The following is a 20954-nucleotide window of genomic DNA, read 5'->3' as shown; positions in this document are numbered from 1 at the left end:
AAATCAAGTTTGACTTTTCTTGACTGGACTTAAGCTTCTAAATGATGTGAATAATTTCCAATCCTCACTGCAGAGGAGTCTATAACCTCTTAAATCACACAATTCAAAGACAGAATTGTCAAACAGTCTTCCATGTTACCCAAGTTCTTGGAGAAAAAAAGCACTTCTGTGTCTTCAGTGGCTGAAGCCTGCATGCCCATGTAGAGTGAGGCTTGTAAAGTGTTATATCACAAAAATCTTTAGGCAGACATCGTAAAAATATTTATACCTCTAAGACAGCTTTACAATACAAGCCAGAAATGTTTGCACAGTTAGAAAAGAATCCAGTTATTCCTGACCGTATAGACTCTATGTCAAAAATAAACTTATTGAAGAGGATTTCAAAGAAAAAAATTATGTCAGAACAGGGCTGCTATGTCAATAATAGGTTAAATCCAGTGGTTCCAAAAGGAGTCATTAAAAAAAAACACAATATGAAAGCCCATTCTTGAATCAAAGCAGTAAAATCCTCAAAATGAGTTTAATAATGCTGTAAAAGTTAGAGTCCACCAAGCTTTTGTCCTCTCCGCTTTTTGAGGTATTAAGCTTCAGGCTCAGCTCAGCTTTAGACCAATAAAACCAGCCCTGTGTTTGTCATGATACAGTCAGCTGTGACACGTTTATTGCACTTTTATGAGACTTTTCTTTCGGGGTGTTCCATGTTTGAAAGTTCCACCCATTCAAACACATGTGTACATGGAGCTTACCTGTGTTTGCTCAGGGATAACCGTGAATGACATGTTACATAAAGATTTAAAGTTCCTCCTGAAGTAGAGAAGAGAGATGTTATATTATCCAAGTTAAAGAAGAAAAACTACAGTTTTAGAGATACAAAGTAAAACTTGTCAAATGGCAAATTAAAAGAAGTAAACATCAAATTCTCCCAAAAGAAAATCATTATTATCTTTTTTGCATAATAATTTGAGCTGATGTGGTTATGGGTGGGGAAATTCCCAAAATACAAAGTTTTGATTGAGGGTCAAGGGTCATTGTGTTGTAAGAAAGTTTGCTTTACAGTGAGCTGTCCCTGTGAAAAAGCACCACACCTTCTTCCTCTTGACAAAACTGAGTCAAATCAGTGTTAAACAGTATCTGATGGCCCTCCCTTGTTGACTGATTATCTTAAACTGCATTGTTTTCAGTTGCAGTTCATCATTGTTTAAAAGAATTATTGTTGTACTTATTACAAAACTCAAGAGGAAAGGAGAAGACATTAAAATGTTTTTGTTTCAACATGTAGTTATGGGCTGGAATTTCTTGGAGGTTGTGCACTGGAATCCTCAGTTCACCTTTGACCTGCATGCGAAGGATGATCTGTATGTTGTAACCCGCTCAGATAACATCAAGTCAAACTTCTCCCAAGAGACAAAGATTTATCCAAGAGTGAGAACGATCAGAGTAGGGCAAAGAGTGAGATGGTTAACTCCTTATCTTATCTGATTACACACAAAAATGTAGCCTCTTACAAAAAGAGAGGATGGACAATCAACAGGTGAAGAGATAGTAGGTGCACACACACACACACACATACACACACTACTTAAATACACAAATTGAAGCGTTAAGTTATTTAATGTTGACCAAAACCTCTGGCTATCACAGAACAAAGCACCCATCCTGAGATGTTACCTGACTTTTGTTAATGTTTCTTTTCTGATTGGTGAAAACTCCCTGACAGTAATTAAAAACACCAGAGACGACCAGATCACACAGGATGTGTCAAATCAACCCACAGAAAGAAATTCAGCTACATTTAGCTTCTGCTTTTTAATACCATAGACTGCATTAGCCTTCGCCTGCATCACATTGATGAAGCAAAAATGTTGTTTTCAATTAGCAGGGCTAATTACGCTAGCTTAACAATGCAGATATTCTCATTCTGGATCCTGTTCAGCGACTGTAGCAAAGTTAGCCAAGCAGATGGGAGAACTTCAGGTTTGTAGTCGCCGCAAAGAAACTCCAACCGTGAATGGTGGTGTTGATATGAGCAATGTTAAATCTTGTGACATTTGCCTTGTTGATTTCTTGATGTTTGTAAAACACCACAGAGCCAAACAAGGACAATAACAAGTAAGAATGTTTATTAATCTTGCAGAACTTCTACTTCTATTTGTTAACCTTGTCCAACTTAACTGTCAATGGTTGACCATGAATTGAAGCAGTTAGGTTAATGCTAACTCGACCTTAGCTAGCAGATAATTTTCTATGACTGTGAAATGTAAACCGCTGTGAAATCATGGTTAACTGTTTATAAAAAGTAATGCATGGTGCTAAGCTGTAAGTGGAGGCCTTGTCTCATCCTGTCAGGTATCTGTTTTGCATGACCACCCACTAACCATACAACGTCCTTTACCTAAAAAATGGCCTGATAGTTGTAAGTAATAATGTTAGTATCACATTGTCCCGTATGAACATTATATCAGGTGAAATAAAAAAAATAAGAACTCCAAAAAAAGTTCTGCTCTTAATCTGGTTGAGAGCATGAAATTTTAGTCTCTTGGGGCTCTTATTTCGTGGCGCAGCGCAGGGGGCGCAAGCCTGGTGCACCCCGCGCAGTGTTAATTTTGTGCGTCTACCAATTTGACAATTTGGTAGACCGTCTGCGCAGAGATAGGTGTGACTGCGTGCCAGGGGGAGTTGACGGCGCACCAGGGGGAGGTGTCAGCAGATTCATGTTGGCGCAGTGACAATTTCATGCCAAAAACAGTGCAGAAAGTGCGCTGAAAGCTCACCAGCTCTAACCTGGTCTATTCTCAGCGCAAAGCAGAGCGCACCGTCCACAGCTGTAATTTGGTGACAGGCGCACATGTGCGCACATGTCAACAAAGCCTCAGAGGCATGTTTCCTGAGTGTCAGGCACATTTTAATGCAATAAACAATCACAGCAATCACTATTTAATGTAACTGTCTGAACCAGCATATACATTTGTATCTATATTAACTGTCCCGTAACAATAAACAACCTTAACATCTGATACTGAGTATATATCTGGCTTCTCTCATTTCATTTAACTCAAAGAAAAGAAGGAGAGAAAAGACGAAGAAAAAAGAGATAAAATAAATGTATGTCACTCAGGATTTACCCGTGATTTCCCATATTTCTCTGTTTTAGTCTTTCAATGCGCCTCGGCCGCAGCGCATTTCAAGGCGAGGAGAGGCGCTCATTTGATTGGTGAAAACAGCACTCGGCTGTGTTAAACCCACTCATGGCTTTTCTCCTCCCTCTCTGCCATTTGCGCGGAGGGAGGCTTGGATGCGCACCTCTGCGCCTTGACTTCGCCTCTCTTGGCACCGCAGGAAACTTGCAAAGTGCGCCGGTCACGCCCTGTCCGGACGGCGAAGGCCGGCGCAGGGCAGGTGCGCGTGCCCTTGCGCCTGGTCCACGAAATTAGAGCCCTGTGTGTTTAATAATATCTGACTGATTCAGTTTCTCCAGAAGATAGTTTAGTGTTTCTTTGATTTTTTTTTAATTTTTGCTCAGGAACTACCAAGAATATCATATTTCAAATGTATTTTACCCAGACATCAGAATTGCCATTGATTGGTTTGCCAACAATTACAGTGCACAGACATGATCTCCAGAGGATGATCCTATATATGACTGTTTCAGCTCAGAGTCACACGTGTTGTTTATTACTTTTAATTATTTTGAATTTAGTTTTACTGCAAAAACCTATCAAAGACATTACCATCATCCTCAGATTTACCCTAAGTTAACTACTTTATATTAAATGCTAGCATGCTAACATACCAAGGTGGCATACCTAAGAATTAATGCTATGTCACAGAATTTTTTTGTATCAGATTAACGAGTGCATTATTGTCTCATTAGCAGTTAGCTCAAATCTACATGTAGTGAACAGAGTGGTTAGCAAGGCATTCTCCTCTCACTGTTTGATGATTACTGTGTCTCTCTTAGCAGGAACTGAAGGCCTGAATTATTCACTCAACATTCCTGGAAATGGATCTGAATGAGGAAAACAAACTGGAGAGCTTTCCAGTCATAAAACACAAACTGTAACAACCCTGTGTTCAACCTGTATAACCCATCTGGTTGCTTGCATATCTTGAAAGAATGCACAAGATTATCACTGAGCAGATAACTCCAGGATTCTTCTGCTGTGATGAAAAATCACTTCATGTAGAAGACATGTTGTCACCTGAACGGCAGCTGAGTATTACGAGACAGAAATCAAAGAAGCTTCTGGGTCATTGTGTTACTGCATGTTAGAGAACGTCATTGTCCTAATTCAGCAGTTTATTAGGTCACGATATGATTTAAATGACAAAGAGATTACTTAAAGGATAAATGCAGCTCTAAACATGCATGATAAATGAATTATCAAGTTAAAAAAACAGATGAGTCATTGAAGTACTTGTGAGGGTGCGGTTCGACATCATCTTCCTGAACAGCAGAGGAAGGTAATTAAAGAGGTCTCCTTTTAGCCGAGGTGTGAGGGGAATAGAAAGATCCGGTTTCTCCTGGCTCACATTGAAACAGATGGAGAAGGAGATGGGAGCTTGAAGTGAGCGCCTGCCCATCACCATACCTCGCTTTAACAGGAAAGTCAGAGGACATCTGCTTCCTGACGACACGTGAGACACACTAACACACATTCACATTCATGTGCACACAGATATCTAGTGTTGATGTTTCGTATCTATTCATGCACAGCCAGAAGAATTCAAACCAACAGAACGTAATCTGCTTCTTCATTCCCCTGTGATCCGCTCAGCGTTTGCAGCCAACAGCGATTACCATATCAAATCCTGAGCTGATTAGCTCATCCTTAAGTCTCTTCTTGGACCTCTGCAGAGCCCCTCAGTATGTGAAGGGATGGCTGCTGGTCAACAGGGGAAATTAGAGCTGCACTGGTATGCCTTCTAACAAAAGATATCCTGATGCATTATTTAATCACTCCTAAATTTAGAGCATGCAGTGGCTGAAGGCTAACTTTAGATCATGTCATCTGTTTTCCTGTAATATTTCAGATCATAAGAAAGCTTTAGCAAAGCCCCCCTTTACGTATTTATGTGACAAACAGCATTAGGACAGCTGTTTGCGGGTAGTACAGGTGAAGGGAACAGTCCCTGTGGAGCCCATCCAGTGATGAAACAAACTCCTGACAGCCAGCCAAGGCTGCAAAGATGGATATGAGCTGCTGTCACTGTTGAAAATAGAGCTTGTGACACTTCTGCAAATGGATCTGTGCTCACCATCAAGCTGTTTCTACCCCATGATAGAAGCTAAGCTCAGAGAATCAAAGACTGAGATTCTTTGAATCAGCCCGCCAAAAAACAAAATTCAACATGTTTACAGATTATTTTCAAACATAACAGATGAGGTTGGCCTAGTAGCTAACTGGTAGCCCAGTTGAGAAACAGCTAGCTCAACATTAGCCAGCTCCTTTTTGGTATAGTCATGTGCTCACATGATTTAAAATGATGAAGTTTGTGGTAAAAACAACTGAACCAAACCAAGACTGTTCATTTCATTGAGCTTTCATTGAATTTATTCGTCCTTTTATCAGGTGGTTTAACCCCGCTCTTGCTAGCAGCTAAGTTGACAAGTTGTTAAGTTAGCATCCTGTATGTGTTCAGTAGGAGAGTTTAGAGCCATGTGAATCTTAAAACGTTGAAAAAAAAAACAAACCTTGACACTGTCACAGAAGCAATATGAGACAGTATATAGTGTAAAACATTTAAGAATATGTAAATAGAATGATATAATTAGCTAGAAAAATTGTTCAATCTCTGTCTCCTGTATCCTGTCTGCTCTCAGAAGGTCAAATCCTTCCAATGTGGTGTTCATGTCCAGTATTAGCATTAGCCATGTCTGTGAATAGCATGATGCTACTCTGCTTTCTGGTATTCCCCCTGATGCTGGGTTAGCATGGCTAGCTCCTACATTTTACTGGGGAGAGCTCTTATATTCCAATAACCATGGATGGAAGGACCAGTCGACATCTTCTCTTGGCTCTCGCAGCAGCACCAGCTGGTCTTAAGCTGAGCTCAGCTCACAGAGAACACCAGTCACAGCACCGGTTAGCATTGGCAGGCTACAGGCTGCTAGGGTTGCCACATTTGAGGCAGAAAATCAATGGACACCCCAGCAGCAGGAGTGGAGAAGGTTAAGTTTTCTGTTGCAAATTGTGCTAGCATGACCTTTCAAGTCAATAAGTAAGAAGTTTTACAGTATTTTTATAAATGTATTCCATCCTTTCAGAGTGAGCTTGTGTTGAAGTCTGCTAGAATGGTGCTGTGTTCAAAGCAGATTGGAAGTACAGATTGGGACAAACTACGTCATGTATTGATTAGAAACGGGACAAAATGTTTTTGAAGTGTGACATGTCTGTATTTTACAAGATGAGTGACAATCCTACAGGCTGCTTACACCTCATGTGTCAACAATGCAACCATGGTTACATGTAGGATCTCTGTAAAACTATACTAAACTATACCTATCCCTGGAGATTTCTGCTTTGTTTCCTTTTTAAGTGACAATTTGAGACACGTCAGAGGAGTTATAGTGATATTTATAATGAAGAGATGAAGGAGGCAGATTAAAATTCAACTTGGAGAAACATGTATTAGTGTTTTGTTTGTTTATTACTGCCAGCCCAGAATTTTTGGTTGCACACAAAAAAACATTATTAAGAAAAAAATCAAGTAGGTTTTCTGTCAAGTTTGAAAAAGAACTCATTTGTTATGCTTGAAATATTATGAAAAGCACTTACTAAACATTTTTAGCACAGTTAATGAAAATGTTTCTTTTGTTTTTTGAACCATTGTTATGAAATAGAGGCCTGTACGAGACTCAGGAACTGGCTTGGAATAAGGAACAGTTCGTGCTCCATGAGATCGCAGTGGGGAACATTTCACATCAACATCTCTCTTAACAGTTTATCCAACGGGTCAGATAGCAGGCTTCAAGGCTGCATGAGAAGGAATGACAATAAGTTGGTTGTGCAGCCTGAAGGACACAATGCCGACTTGTTGGTGCATATTACAGCCTGTGATGATGATAGCTGTGGATAAGAGACTCAACAGTGTAAACATCACTTAGAGATGATGAATCAGAGTCAGGGACATCAGGCTGGGGTGGGACTGATGCTTTTTGTTTTTCATCATCAGATGAATTTAGAAATTAGATAAACAGTATTTATGAGAATATGTGTGAACCTATTTTTGATGAATGACTCTCAGATGACCTCAAAGCTTTAATACCAGATGCTGTCATGAGGCTCCGTCTGTTGAGGTGACCTGGGACCAAATGTTTCTCTTACAATGACGCCTCTGTCTCCTTGAGGTAGAACAAAAACACTCACACTCTATAATCATGTGAAGAGTAGGTTTTAAAAGGCATAAACAAAGGCGGACAGTGACAGTGTGATCACTGGATTGTGGGAAAGTTGTCTGGGACAAAACCCCACGACGACGATGATGATGATGATAATGGTGACACACAGGAGCTAAATAAAGGAGTGACTCACCTGGAGAAGAAGGTAAAAACTAAAAACCAAAGGCAAAGAGGGAAATCAAACACTAAGCAACACAGTGATGTATTAAAAATGCTTTACTGTTTAAATTTATTCAATCATGGTTAACAAACCATCTGAAAACATTCATATGTATCAGTTAACTTTGAGCTAATGAATGAGAAATGTTTGCTGATGGTAAAGAGGCAGCTAGAAGAAGAAGGAGGCTTGAAGAGGATGAGTTTACTCTGATTATATAAAAACAGATCAAGTAGATTTCTGGTTTTCTGATTCTGTTCATTACTTTTATGGACAGGATTTCCAGGTTCAGCCAAGTGGTGGAAGGAGGTCTTAAGACTGCCAACTCTAGGCCCGAGGTGTTTTTGCCCCAAGTGGAGGAGTTTAAATATTTCTTGGGGTCTTCTTTAAAAACTGAGGGGGAAAAAGGAAAAATGAGCTAGAAATTAATAGATGGGTCAGGACAGCGTCAGCAATGATGCATATGCCATACCAGTCCATTGTGATGAAGAGGGAGCGGAGCCAGAAGACAAGGCTCTCAATTTACCAGTCAATCTACGTTCCAACCCTCACCTATGGCCACGAGCTGTGGGTAGTGACTGAAAGGACAAGATCTCCTCATCTGGTGAGGATGCCTCCCAGAAAACCTCTCTAGGGAGGTGTTTCAGGCATGCCCAGCAGGGAGAAGACCTCTGGCAGACCCAAGACACGATGGAGAGATTAAATCTCTTGGTTGGTCTGGGAACACCTCGGTATCCCCCCAGAGGAGCTGGAGGAAGTGGCTGGGGACAGAGGCCGCTAGTCTTTATTGACAGCAATGCTGCTGGGTCGTGATAAGAGGTGGAAGATGTATGAATAGATTATATTTCCATTGGATGTAGGGGACGTGGGTTTCTGAAAGTCGCCTTGTAATGTGTACATGTCAAAGATATGGTTTGAGCAGAGTCAAAGGCTAACCCCTAAATTCCACTGCACGTGTCGCGTTCTGCAGTGTCGCGCGACGCAGCGCAGAATCGCGCAGCGTTGCGCCCTTGCGGAGAACTTAGATTCCATTGTAATCTATCAGGCAAATTCCACTGCCAGCGGCTGCTAACGCGCCGATGCACGCCCAGGCGCGAGAAATACGCTTCAAGTCAATTTTCTGCACGGCCGCTTCCAAACCTCGTAATTTCACTGTCAATAAGAAAGCACTAGACAGGAAGTCACTGTGTGAAATACCTGGAAGATTCCAAATAAAACACAATGCATGAACTCTCGAACGTAAATTTCCCCCATATGTTAAAAATACGTCACATCTGAAGGCACATGCATTAGGTAAACAGTCGGTCAGAGGGTCCCAGAGGCAACACAAAGGCATGGATGAAGAGAAGCTGATCTTGAAAGTGGAGAAGTTCAACATTCTGTATGATCCCAAACATCCTTTTAATAAGTATACAGGCAGAAAGGGCAAGGTGTGGACTGACATATCAAAAGTTATGGGAGTGGATGGTGATCGTGTGATATGGCTATTCACACGAGAGCCTGTGATTCTCCAGGACCAGCCCTCCCCCTCCGGATTGAGCAGTGCTGCACTGCGCAGCACGCTGCTTCCAGTGAGGTTTGACAATCGGAGGAAGACCACAGCGCACCGCTGCGCTGCGGTGGAATTTAGGGGTTAAGGGTCGCATACACGACAACGGTTTTAAGCTGGAACGCAAAAGTTTTTCAGCCTTGCGTAAACACAGAAATTGTGTCTCAGCAGACACAAAACGCAAACTTTTGAAAACGGTCTCCACAGTGGAATTTTTCTTAAACACTGCCGACACCGTTGCCGTTTAAACAGTAAGCCGGATTTCCCAGTGGAAACACTGATGTCACGCTCCACTTCGCGCGAGCGCAAACTACCATGTTGTGCTTGTGCTGCTCTATCTGCTGAATCTGCTGACTGTCTTTATACAAAATGAGCATCTGTTGCTCCATTTTTGCACTAAGTATTCCCCAATACACCATATGATCGGCCCAACTCTACTTCGTTGGAGAGCTCCCAAAAGGGGCCCCTGGACAGGACAGTTATAGCACCACCTACAGGCCTGGCATGCTTACTAAAGCATTTTCAGTCTCTCGGCATTTCTGTGTAAACACAGTTTTTTCTGCGTTTTAGCCTTTTCAGATGAAATGTTGTGTAAACGGGTAGTTTACACAACAGTTTACACATAGTTTTTCACTCTCATGATAAGTCAGTAGCACAGCTCACAGCTTAAAGAGCACTTTACAGAGCAGGTTAAGTTTTTGCAAATTAACACCAACATAGTCTGATCTGTGTTAATCTAATCATTAAGATTAAAGTTGCTTGAGTTGTTCTTTGCTCAACAGAGTAAAGGAAAGTCTCTGACCAGTATGTTTCCTGTTTGTGGATTTTTTGTTTTGGAGTAACTTTCATTGAGTACAGAGTTATAACAAAAAGTTAATTTGATGGTTCAATGATGTCAGACAGAAAATAATCTGCTGGAAATTAATTAAACAGTTTCCTAAACCAATGGTCTTTTAACTTTTTCAGACCAAGGACCCCCAAGTGATGAAGAAACAGAGTCACTATAAAACATGTGTGATTGGTCTTCCTCTGTCTTGAGGAGCTTGAAGTGAATGGTGGGTGACCTTGTGTACAGTTTGAGAGAGTTGCTGTGTTGTTGAAGGTGTTAATTTCTGACCCCCTGTGGTACCTCCATGGACCCCCTAGGGGCTGTGAACCCCCTATTGAAGACCTCTGCACTTAATAATTTAATACAGCTTGAGCAAAGACAGCTAACCCAACTCTAGGTTTAATTACTAATCAAGCAATACACTGGATCACAAACTGGATAAGATTAATTTCATGTTTAAAAACAAAAAAATATTCATTGTTTACATCTGGGAGACCCAGATAATTTCATAACAAGAGTTTTGTGTGTGTACGTATGTTTTTTAATAGTTACTTTGGGAGGTTTTAATGAAGAAATTATGATATATGTGAGCATTTACTCTGACACTTCCGCATCAGCTGAATTTTTTAGATGAACAGTAATTAAAGGCGTATATAACTCGACGTATTTGAGAATATTATAAATGTTTCAGAGCCAATCAAACCAAATAAAGGCCTTTGCTTCTCGTCTGTACAGCTCAAAAAGATTGTTTCCAATCACACATATCAACTGAAGTTTCTTCACTCGAGCATTTTTACAGTGGCCCCAAACCTGATCTGACCTGAGATGAATGCCGAAACCTGCTGACTCTTGAAGGCAGAAATATGAGGTCTTTCATAACACAGTTACAGTAAGTACATTGCACCACAGCGTGACATGACCTCACGCAGCTCTCCTCTCCAACACTGCAGCAAAAATCCTCCCTGTGCAGACGCTTTGAATATTTCTCAGCAGCCGTCTGCAGCCTTTTCCTCATCCCTTCCCTGAGGTGTGGTGCTGTTTTATGAATGAGCTCTTATGCAAGAAAAGGCGACCTGAATACAGACAGAGAGAGGAGGGAGGGAGGGATGGAGGGGGTACTGTAAGGCTGCAATAGAAATGACATCACAGTGTCATCCCAAACAACATGATTCATCTCTGTTGTGGTTGTTTGCTGCTGAACGACATCTGCTCTGGATCAGTCCCATCAGCCTATGAATATGTTTTGTATTTGCTGGTGTTAGCACATCAAAACTAAAGCTGCTGCTGTTTATCAAGGTGTTAAAGTTGTAATTGTCACGAGAACACAACAATAACAATCACCAGTTGTGTTCATGACATGTGCTCTGGATGCTGTGACACCAGGACAGAGAAGCAGGGGTTTCCCAAACACATGTGGGAATTTGTTTTTGACAACCTCACAGGGAAACACTTTAACGCTATGTGCTGTTTTGGAAAGAAAATCCATGTCCACACCTCTGCCCTTGGCTAAATTTCTCTTCCTGACTGAGGCTGATTGGAGGATAAGTGTGTGTTGGTTTCACAAAGAATGACTTGCTTGGAGCTTCTTCAGTGTTTGTCAGCTGGTTGTCTTAAAGTAATCCACCAAGTCTTATATCTTTCTCTGGGTTATGGGAATTCAGGGTTGGGTATCCTCTTTCAGTAAGGTTTTACCGGTAAGTCAAATGGGCAAAGTGGCCGATTTTAAAGTTATCATGGCCTAGACATTTAAATTATTGGTCTTTGCTGTATCACTGTCAAAATTCTCCTCTCCCCACTCTTTGAACTCAGCATCTGAGGATCTATCTTGTGGATCCTTCAGGGTGTCATGGCAAGAAGTCACATGACTTATGGACAGGAGTACCCCAGGGGTCAACACTTGGTCCTCTACTCCTCTCCTGCCACTGTTATGCTGACGACACTCAGCTTTTTCTGTCGCTCCACCTGACAACACAACTTTCCCAGCACGGATATCAGCGTGTCTGGCTGATATCTCCACACGGACGAAGGAACGCCACCTTCAGCTAAATCTGTCCAAAACTGAGCTTATTGTCCTTCCAGCTTGACCCGTGGTTCAACCACAGAACAGTGTCCTGCTTGATTCAAATCAACTTGTGACCACAAACTCTGCCAGAAATCTGGGTGTCATGATTGATGACCAGCTGACCTTTAAGGTTCATGTGGCCTCAATTGCTTAATCTTGTCGATATGCCCTCTATTACATCAGGAGGATCAGACCCTACCTGACACAACAGGCTACACAGCTTCTGGTACAGGCCCTTGGGATTTCACGCATCGACTCCTGCAGCTCTCTTCTAGCAGGCCTCCCTGTGTGTGTGTACATTTAAACCTCTGCAGATGATCCAAAATGCAGCAGCACGTCTTTTCTTTAACCAAGCAACAACCTCTGGTCTAAGAATATGAGACAATGCAGAAGTGGTAAAACCTGTTGTTTCTTGAATGTTCGCTTGAGGCTGGCTCTGGAAGTACCAAAAGTCACAAACACACCAAGTCAAAAAAGACATTTTCACAGCAGAAATGAACACATTTACATCCTGGTTCAAAAAACTTCTCCTGTCTGAATCGTTAACTTCACTATTGGCACACACTGTAGGGGGTGAATTTTTTCTAACGAGGCAGTTTAGAGGATATTAAGATCGCAAGCTCACCCAATCAGAGGTACAACTCAGCTCATGTGACTGATGGGTAGGGGTGGGTACATTTCACATTTGAAACAATACGGTTTTAATTCCCAGTACCTGGCAATAAGTATTGGTACTCAACGGTACCAATTTTTGGTACTTTGGTGTGTTTATGTGGTAATACATATTAATTGGGTAACGTTATAATCTCACTTTGTTTTTAATTAAAATTTTTAGTTTTCAATATAAAACATTGCAATGCTGGGATCATGTCCAGCATAGAAAATCACCTACTCTTCCATTCCCTCACAGTCACATGATGTGTTGAGGTACCTAACCATGGTACCTTTGATTTTAAGTAAATCAATACTTGGTACAACAGACAGAATTCTGTCAGTACCTAAAAAAGTACCTAATTTAGAAACCATCCCTACTGATGGGCACCCGTTAGCTGTACTTGAAGCCCCCCTCACTTCTAATATGGCTGCAATAGCCAATCTGCTTCAAAAATCCATTTCAGAAACAGACAGGTGACGTTGGGTTAATTATACAGTCTATGTCTTTAAGTGGCCCAAAACAGCACGTTACCCTGCTGTTGATCTCTCTTCACTAGCTTCCAGTAGCAGCTTGAATCAAATTCAAAGCTCTTCTTCTGGCTTATAAAACAGTGACAAGAACGGCCCCTGCCTACCTGGGGTCCCTCATCCAGGTCTACACTCCCTTTCGCCCGTTATGCTCTGCTTGTGAAAGACGCCTGGTGCTCCCAACCTGGCGCAGTTCTTAAACTCGTGCCCAAAGACAGTGAACAAAAGCATCTCACTGCAAAAAAATGACATCTTATCTAGTGTTTTTGTCTTGTTTTAAGTGAAATTGTCGTATTACACTTGCTATGAGCCACATTCAACATATCAGCCCAGAAAAATTTCTTGTTTCAAGTTATTTAAAGACAAAATGAGCTCTGAATTGCTTGCAACAAGTAAAAAAAAAAATCTGCCCATGGAACAAGAGAAATTTGCTTGAAAGTAGAATAATGTCTTAAAACAAGCAATTTCTCTTGTTTCACTGGCTGATTTTTTTTTTAATTTGTTACAAGCAATTCAGAACTCATTTCTGTCCTCAAATAACTAGAAACAAGACAGTTTTCTGGACTTTTTAGTGGAATGTGGCTCAATTTGAGTGTAAAAAGACATTTTCTACAGAAAAAAAGACAAAAACAGTTGACAAGATTTCAGTTTTTGCTGTGCATAGACTGGACTCCCACCTTCTAACTGACGGACCACTGACTCTTCCTGAAGGTAGTATGCATATGAAAATCAGAGATTTAAGTTAAAGCAGCCTAAAAAAAAGAGATACAAGTAAGCAATCTGACCTTGATAAAACACTTTTTACACTTAAAACTTTCTGATGTATCACAGATTTGTTTGATCTTTAAAAAGGATGAATATTGCAGTGTTTTTGCACAGATCAAAAAAAGCAAGTTTCAGGAGTGTAGAGAAAAAGCTGTCACAGTGGAAGACATCCTGCAAAAAATACAAACTAGCATCTGCCTCTTGATGCAGCTCTGCTGAATCTACTGACGCTCTGAAACCTTTCATGTGTTTGCAAAGAGGCTGCTGAGCAAGACTGTTAAAACATTCAAACTCAAGTTTTACATAATGAGAATCAGAGCTGCATAGCTAAAAGATACATTAGTTTAAAAGCAGCTAAGGTAAAACTTGGTTTCCAGATGATTAACTAATCAGTCTATTGACCCAACCTCTCAGTGGAAACAGACTCAAACAGTGGAGACGTATTGAACCCTGAACACCTCACTATCAGAGCTCTGTTGACGGGCTATTGATCAGCATTGTCCTGATAAAGTTACAGAAGCAAACGTGGGTTTGTTTCCATGTCTCAGTGGTTTGACTGCACAGGGAAGTCTCATGAATGAAGCCAGAGAGTTATTTACGTCTGGGCGAGACCTTGGCCAAGTCTGACAATCTGAGTGTGTGTGTTTGTGTGTGTGTAAGGAGGTGTCCTTTAAGCGTGTGACAGCATTGGCTCTCAGACATGATTATTTGTAGTGTCTGAAATCAGTTCCAATCAAAACAGAGGCACTTTGTCAGGCTGGATTTGTTTGCCATGTTAATCTGATACAAACCACTGACAGGTTTGCTGGAGCGCCATGTTGAAACTTGTTAAAGAAACACAAATCACACACTGGATTTAGATTCCAATCCAAAACCACACTTTGCTTGCTTTTTTTTTCTCACATGCCATCTTGATCTGTAAAGGAGCAGAATCATGGGAGGAGAATAGACGAGAGCGCGGGGCTCTGAAACGAGTCCAGACTGATTTCTGTGTGTTTTAATTGGCACGAAGAACCAGAAAGTTCTGAGGAATGAGGGAGGATGATCCTGAGTGTTTACTGCAGAACAATAACTGTTACAGTGAGTCACAGCTATAAAACATGACAGGTGCATGTACAGTTCTACATGTGAGGAACAGAATGCCCCCTGTTATATATCATCATGAGGGAGGCCACTTTATCAGGTTAGACTGCCTGGTGACACAAATATCTCATCAGCCAATCACATGGCAGCAGCTGTATACATTTCATCATGTAGACATGGAGAAGACAGGCTGCTGCTCAAGCACATGCATTCAACAAGAGCTTACTTTCATCTATTAATAGCAGCAGTTGGTTTGTTTAATTGGTTTTAGGCGTGGAATAAGTGCTCATCATTGACTGGGTGAGAGAAAGTTATTGGAAATCAGAGGTAAACATGTCTGTGCCTGTGGCTGCATCTGGACATCCAAGTTGAAAAGCAGAAGGATGCAAAAGTACAGATGTGAGTAGGGTATCGATTTAGGTACTTTTAAAGTACCAACCAAATCCCACATATGTGGGAGCCCCATATGTAGTATGAGGTACCAATTCACATAGAATCAAACTGTACCATGTTTAGGTACCTAAATGCATCCTTATGACTGTGAGGGAGTGGAAGAGTAGGTGATTTTCCATGCTGGACATGAACATAACATTTCAAGGATATGTATTGAAGAATAAATATGTTTAATTGAAAAACTTCGAGATTTATTATTACACATATTAATATGTATTACAGCTTAAACACACAAAAGTACAAAAAATTGGTACCGATGAGTACCAATACCCAATGACAGGTACCAAGGATCAGTGTGGCATGTTTTCAAATGTGTAAGGTTCCCAGCTATAGACGTGAATGGGCAAATTTAATTGACTGGCTTGACAGTGTTCATGAAACAAACTAAAAGGACATTGCAAAATCTGTCGCTGACAGATCTGTGGTGTATGGTGGACGTGTGACACCATGCTGCTGGAAAGCAATGATACAATACAATACAACAGGGCAATCTTTTTAATAATGAATATAAGATAATATAATATGATATAATACCATATAATAATATAATATAATATAATATAATATAATATAATATGATATAATATAATGTAATATAGTATAATATAATATAATATAATATAATATAATATAATATAATATAATATAATATAATATAATATAATATAACATAATATAATGTAATATAATATAATATAATATAATATAATATAATATGATATAATTATATGATACAATAATCTAATCTCTTCTCAACTCTCCCTCCTGATGTATCTTGCTATTGCTGTAAAACTACGCAAGAATAGCAGCTGTCAATCATCCTGAAACATGACGTAAAAATCTGTTTTTTTTTGTTTTTCTTCTTTGTTATACAGTAAAATGCACGATTTAAGTATTTCTGTGCTACCTCTCTCTCTAATACTTTTGGACTGTGCAATTATTTTGTTCTGTGAAAATGTCAGTAAAAAAGATTTTGATTTAAAAATCTGTTTTTAAAGTCTAATAAATCATGAAAAAGAAACTTGAACACAATGCTGCCCAATTGTATCTTATTATCACCACAGCGTACAAGAAACATTTGTACCATGTGTATTTATTTTTTAAAGCTGGACGACAGCCCATCTGGAATGGCTGGGGAGACAGAGTTCTTGACCTAAACTGCAGCCAGCCACCAGGGGGAGCAGTTTTGTGGTGATCTCGCTTTGTGCAAAGCAAGATCATATCATTTTTTAAAATTATATTATATATATATATATATATATATATATATATATATATATATATATATATATATATATATATATATATATATATATATATATATATATATATATATATATATATATTTATTTATATTTATTTATTTATTTATTTTTCAGTCTATGGTTGTGACATTATTTTTCCCAACTCTCTGTCTGCTACATGTAGTGCACTTACCTCTTTGTGTGTGACATGTCATATAAATAACAGAGTTCTCCTGCTCATGTACTCCCCATGTCATATGTCACTGTCTTTTTATGTTTCTTAGAAGGGATAAAACTGAAATGTAATTTCCCCTTAAGCACCAGATTTGAGCAACTGGAGCCAGAGCTTTGTGAGTGGAAACACAGAGAACTGTTGCTGTAAGTCAGGCACTGGCCTGGAACTACCACAAGTTCAGTCGTAAGTGGTATGTGTGTCCTGATATGACCTTAAGAGCCTGGTTTCTCTCTGCTGTGTTTATAATCTAATATCTTTTGCGATCTTGGTCCCACTGTGTCCTGCCTGCTGTGCTTTTAATGTGCTCTGCTTTATTTTTAAAGTTGATGAATAAATGAAGTTATTTTTATCATCATACACTTTTAAACTCTTAGGCAGTTCAGCTTAGGAACATCTTTCGTTGTTTTGCTCAGTTAAGAATCTACCCTGGAACACAGAGGAGTAACAGATGTTCACTGCTTCAGGCCTCTTTCCTAATTTACATTTACTGGGTTCTGCCTGCATCAGTATTCCTCTGCAGCTGTGTTGTGTAACATCTCTGACGGAGAAGGTCTTTTACTTCATCAAACTCAAGACAGAGGACCAAAAGATGCAGAATGAGACTGAAGTCTGTCCTGATAGCCGCAGTTACTGAGGCAGGGATTTCCTTTTGGCCTGCTGACTTTAGCTTTTCTGCATGATGGAGTAACGAGGATGGTTATATAAGAGCCTTATACAGGTTGGAGGGTTCTGACTGCAGCCCCCTTCACTTCATCTGCAGTGGGACAGAAAGGAGGAGGAGGAGGAGGAGATACAGAGGGTGAGCAAGGAGAAAGTGAGATAAAAACAAGAGAGGAAGGAGGCAAAAGGGGCATAAAAGAAGAAGTGGGGAGAAATGGGATGAATGGAGGTCAAAGAGGGAGGAGGAGGAGAGAAAGAGGTGAGAAAAGCAGCAAGATGACAGAGCAGAGAAATGAAAGGATAGAGGGAGAAAGAGAGAGGATGGGAAAAAAACAATGAAGCAGAAAAGTGATTAAAAAGTCAAAGTGAAAATGGCAAAGAAAAGAGGGATTGAAAGGAGAAAGAATGTAAAATGAAGAGAGTGAATGGGAGACAAAGAAAGAGATGAAGAAATTAAGGATGAAACAATAAATGACAAAAGAAAGAGAGGCTGAAAAAGAATTAGAAGAAGACAATTGAAGGGGAAAGAGGGAGACAGAGGAAACTGAGGATAAGGAATGGTTAAGGAGGTAGGAAGAGGGAAAATGAGGAGGGAGGATCAAATGAGGCAAAGGTGAGAGATGCAAGGGTTTAAGGGGAAAAGGAAACATAGGACATGAAAAGATGGGGTGACAAGAGGAACTGAAGAAAGGAGGTAAATGAGGTGAGACAAGGTGGAGAAGGAAAGAAAGAAAGAACACAAGTGGGGTATAGGGTCATAGGAGGAGGGTAGAAGAGATAAGAAAGAGAGGATGAGTGGAGGGAGAAGAGGAACAGAGAGAGGAAGGGGGAAAGAATGGATAAGGAGAAATTAAGTAATAAAGGAAGGAGGAAGAAAAGAGAAAAGAAACAGAAAAGAGGAGACAAAAGAGGTCAACGTGGAAAGAGGTAAAAATGACAAGTAGCAGGGTTTGGGGGACTAGGTCAAAAAAGAAAAGAGAAGAGAAAAAATGATTGAAGAAGAATAAGGAAAAAAGGTTAGCAAGAAATAAAGAAAAAGAGGAAAGAAGAGAGACAGAAACTAGGTAGAAGGTGTGAGCAGGAAGTTGTAGAATGAAATAGAAAAGAGCGATAATGGAGTAAGGAGGAAGAGAGAGTGGATGAGAGGATAAGAGGAGGGGAATGAGGAAAGTAAGTGAGCTTGACTGAGGACACTTAAAGACAGAGGCAGCAAAGAGAGATAAAGAAACAAAAAGAGAGAAGACCTGAACAAAAAGGAAGAAATAAACAGACGACAAACATTTCACCCACTTTGAAAACCACCTCGTCCAACAACCTCCACCCAGCACGGTTATCATCTTTCAAATAACTGCTTATGCTGATGACACCCGACAGCCCAAACAGGATGTTTGTCATCAAGAGTCGGTCTGACATCGCAGACATGTGACGGTTTTCACCTGCAGTCAGCAGTCACGGTGAGAAATGATCCGTCAGAGCAGCTCGGCTAAGTTTAGAGCGCTGTCTCCACGTCACTCTGTGGCAGTGGTTTCTGGAGTCTGAGCGCCGAATTGTCACAAACTCAGCGACAGTGACTGACAACAGAAAAGACGGCAGATTTCATTCTTTTCTCTCAGTTTCTGATTCTTTTCAGCGCTGCTGCTGAAGCCTCCAGTGCTATTTATAACCTGGATTTTCTGAATGTCACAGAGTTTACACGTGAAGCTGGAAAACTGCTCTTGAACAAATTATTCAAGAGTTTAAAAAGCTTTAAAATGTGACCAGATTTTTTTTTAAATAATAAAATGATGCTAAAATATAACATTTCATCTCAAAAACAAAAACCTCTGTGTTGTATTAAGGTCAAAAGCTGTTTTACAGTAGGTTTGATTGATTTATAACGAATACTTTAAATTTCTTCTTCAGTAAAATAATTTGTTTCCCACAATCCTTTGCTGCTAACTGTCATAAACTAAAAGACCTTTCCCAGAAAGTTGCTGCAGATATTACAGTAAACACTATGAAGACCATAAAACTCAGTCACAGTGTTCCTGTTGCAACATGTAACACTATGTATTTTTACATGATAGCTTCACTTTGCTGTAAGGAGCACATTGTTGCTCTGGTTCAGGCTAACTTCACAGACTTTTGTGGAAGAACAGAAGATAAACTTTATTTTAAGGTGGTTAAAGCAGATAAAGTTGTTATACAGCACAGAAAAGGTAGGAGAGGTTTAAGAAACAAGATTTCAGTCTATGGCTACACTGCAAAAACTGAAAGCTTATCAAGTGTTTTTGTCTTATTTTCAGTAGAAAATTCCTTTTTAGACTCGATATGAGCCAAATTCACATGACCAATCCAGAAAAATGTCTTGTTTAAAGTGATTTAAGGACAAAAATGTGGTCTGAATTGCTCGTAACCAGTAAAAAAAATCTGCCAATGGAACAAGAGAAAAGTTACTTGTATTAAGACATCGTTCTAGTCTCAAGGAAATTTTCAAGCAATTTTTTCTTGTTCCATTGGCAGATTTTTTTTACTGGTTACAAGCGATTCAAACCTCATTTTTGTACTCTGATAACTTAAACAAGACATTTTTCTGGATTGATAAGTTGAAAGTGGCTCATATCGAGTATAATAAGACAATTTTTACTTAAAAAAAAGACAAAAACACTTGATAAGATTTCTGTTTTTTGTAGTGTAAAGCCTTGAGTACTTTAAGCGGTCCAGTATGGATCAGTACAGTTTGGTACGGGTTGGATCGTTAAGGCCTGATCCTGTTTGTGTTTCCACAGCCAACCATGCCCTTCTGGGTAGTCAGCCTGTGAGCTGGATACTGATAGCTGCGTCAGCTTTGTAATAGCATGACGCCATAGCAGTGTGACACCGTGTACCCTGCTAATGTGTGTTACATTTGTACTAGAAGTTGGAATTTATGACTTCCGAGTGGGAAATTTCAACTTCAATTGACCCCAAGGCCAGAATTTCCTACTGGGAATAGGAGTTTACAATCAAAGATGGCTGCCCCAGGTGTAAAAAGGAATTAATTTCCTGTTATATTCTGTTTATTTTAGCGTTTCTGACCAGTGTTTGTTGCACTAAATCAGCTGTACGCATAGTATTATTCGATGTTTACATATAAAAATAATGCTGTTATGGCAAGTTTTTCTGACTTAGCTGTTTAAATGCTTTTCACTCAGAGATGACGTCGTTCCCACTTCCCATTTCCCTGTTCTGATGTAAATGGGATGCACCATGAATCCAATGAAGAAGAGAAAGGCCTCACAGTAAAAAAAAGAGCAACAATGGAAGATAGCCAGCAATCTGTCTTCCAAAGCACAATCAAACTTTGTTTCAGTGACG

This window comes from Halichoeres trimaculatus, unplaced genomic scaffold (genome assembly GCF_033239565.1).
Source record: "Halichoeres trimaculatus isolate MK-OKI-2021-1 unplaced genomic scaffold, fHalTri1.1 fHalTri1_scaffold_21, whole genome shotgun sequence".
In the NCBI taxonomy this organism is placed as follows: domain Eukaryota; kingdom Metazoa; phylum Chordata; class Actinopteri; order Labriformes; family Labridae; genus Halichoeres; species Halichoeres trimaculatus.
The sequence above is the reverse complement of the archived record's forward strand: the minus strand, read 5'-3'. Positions refer to the sequence as shown.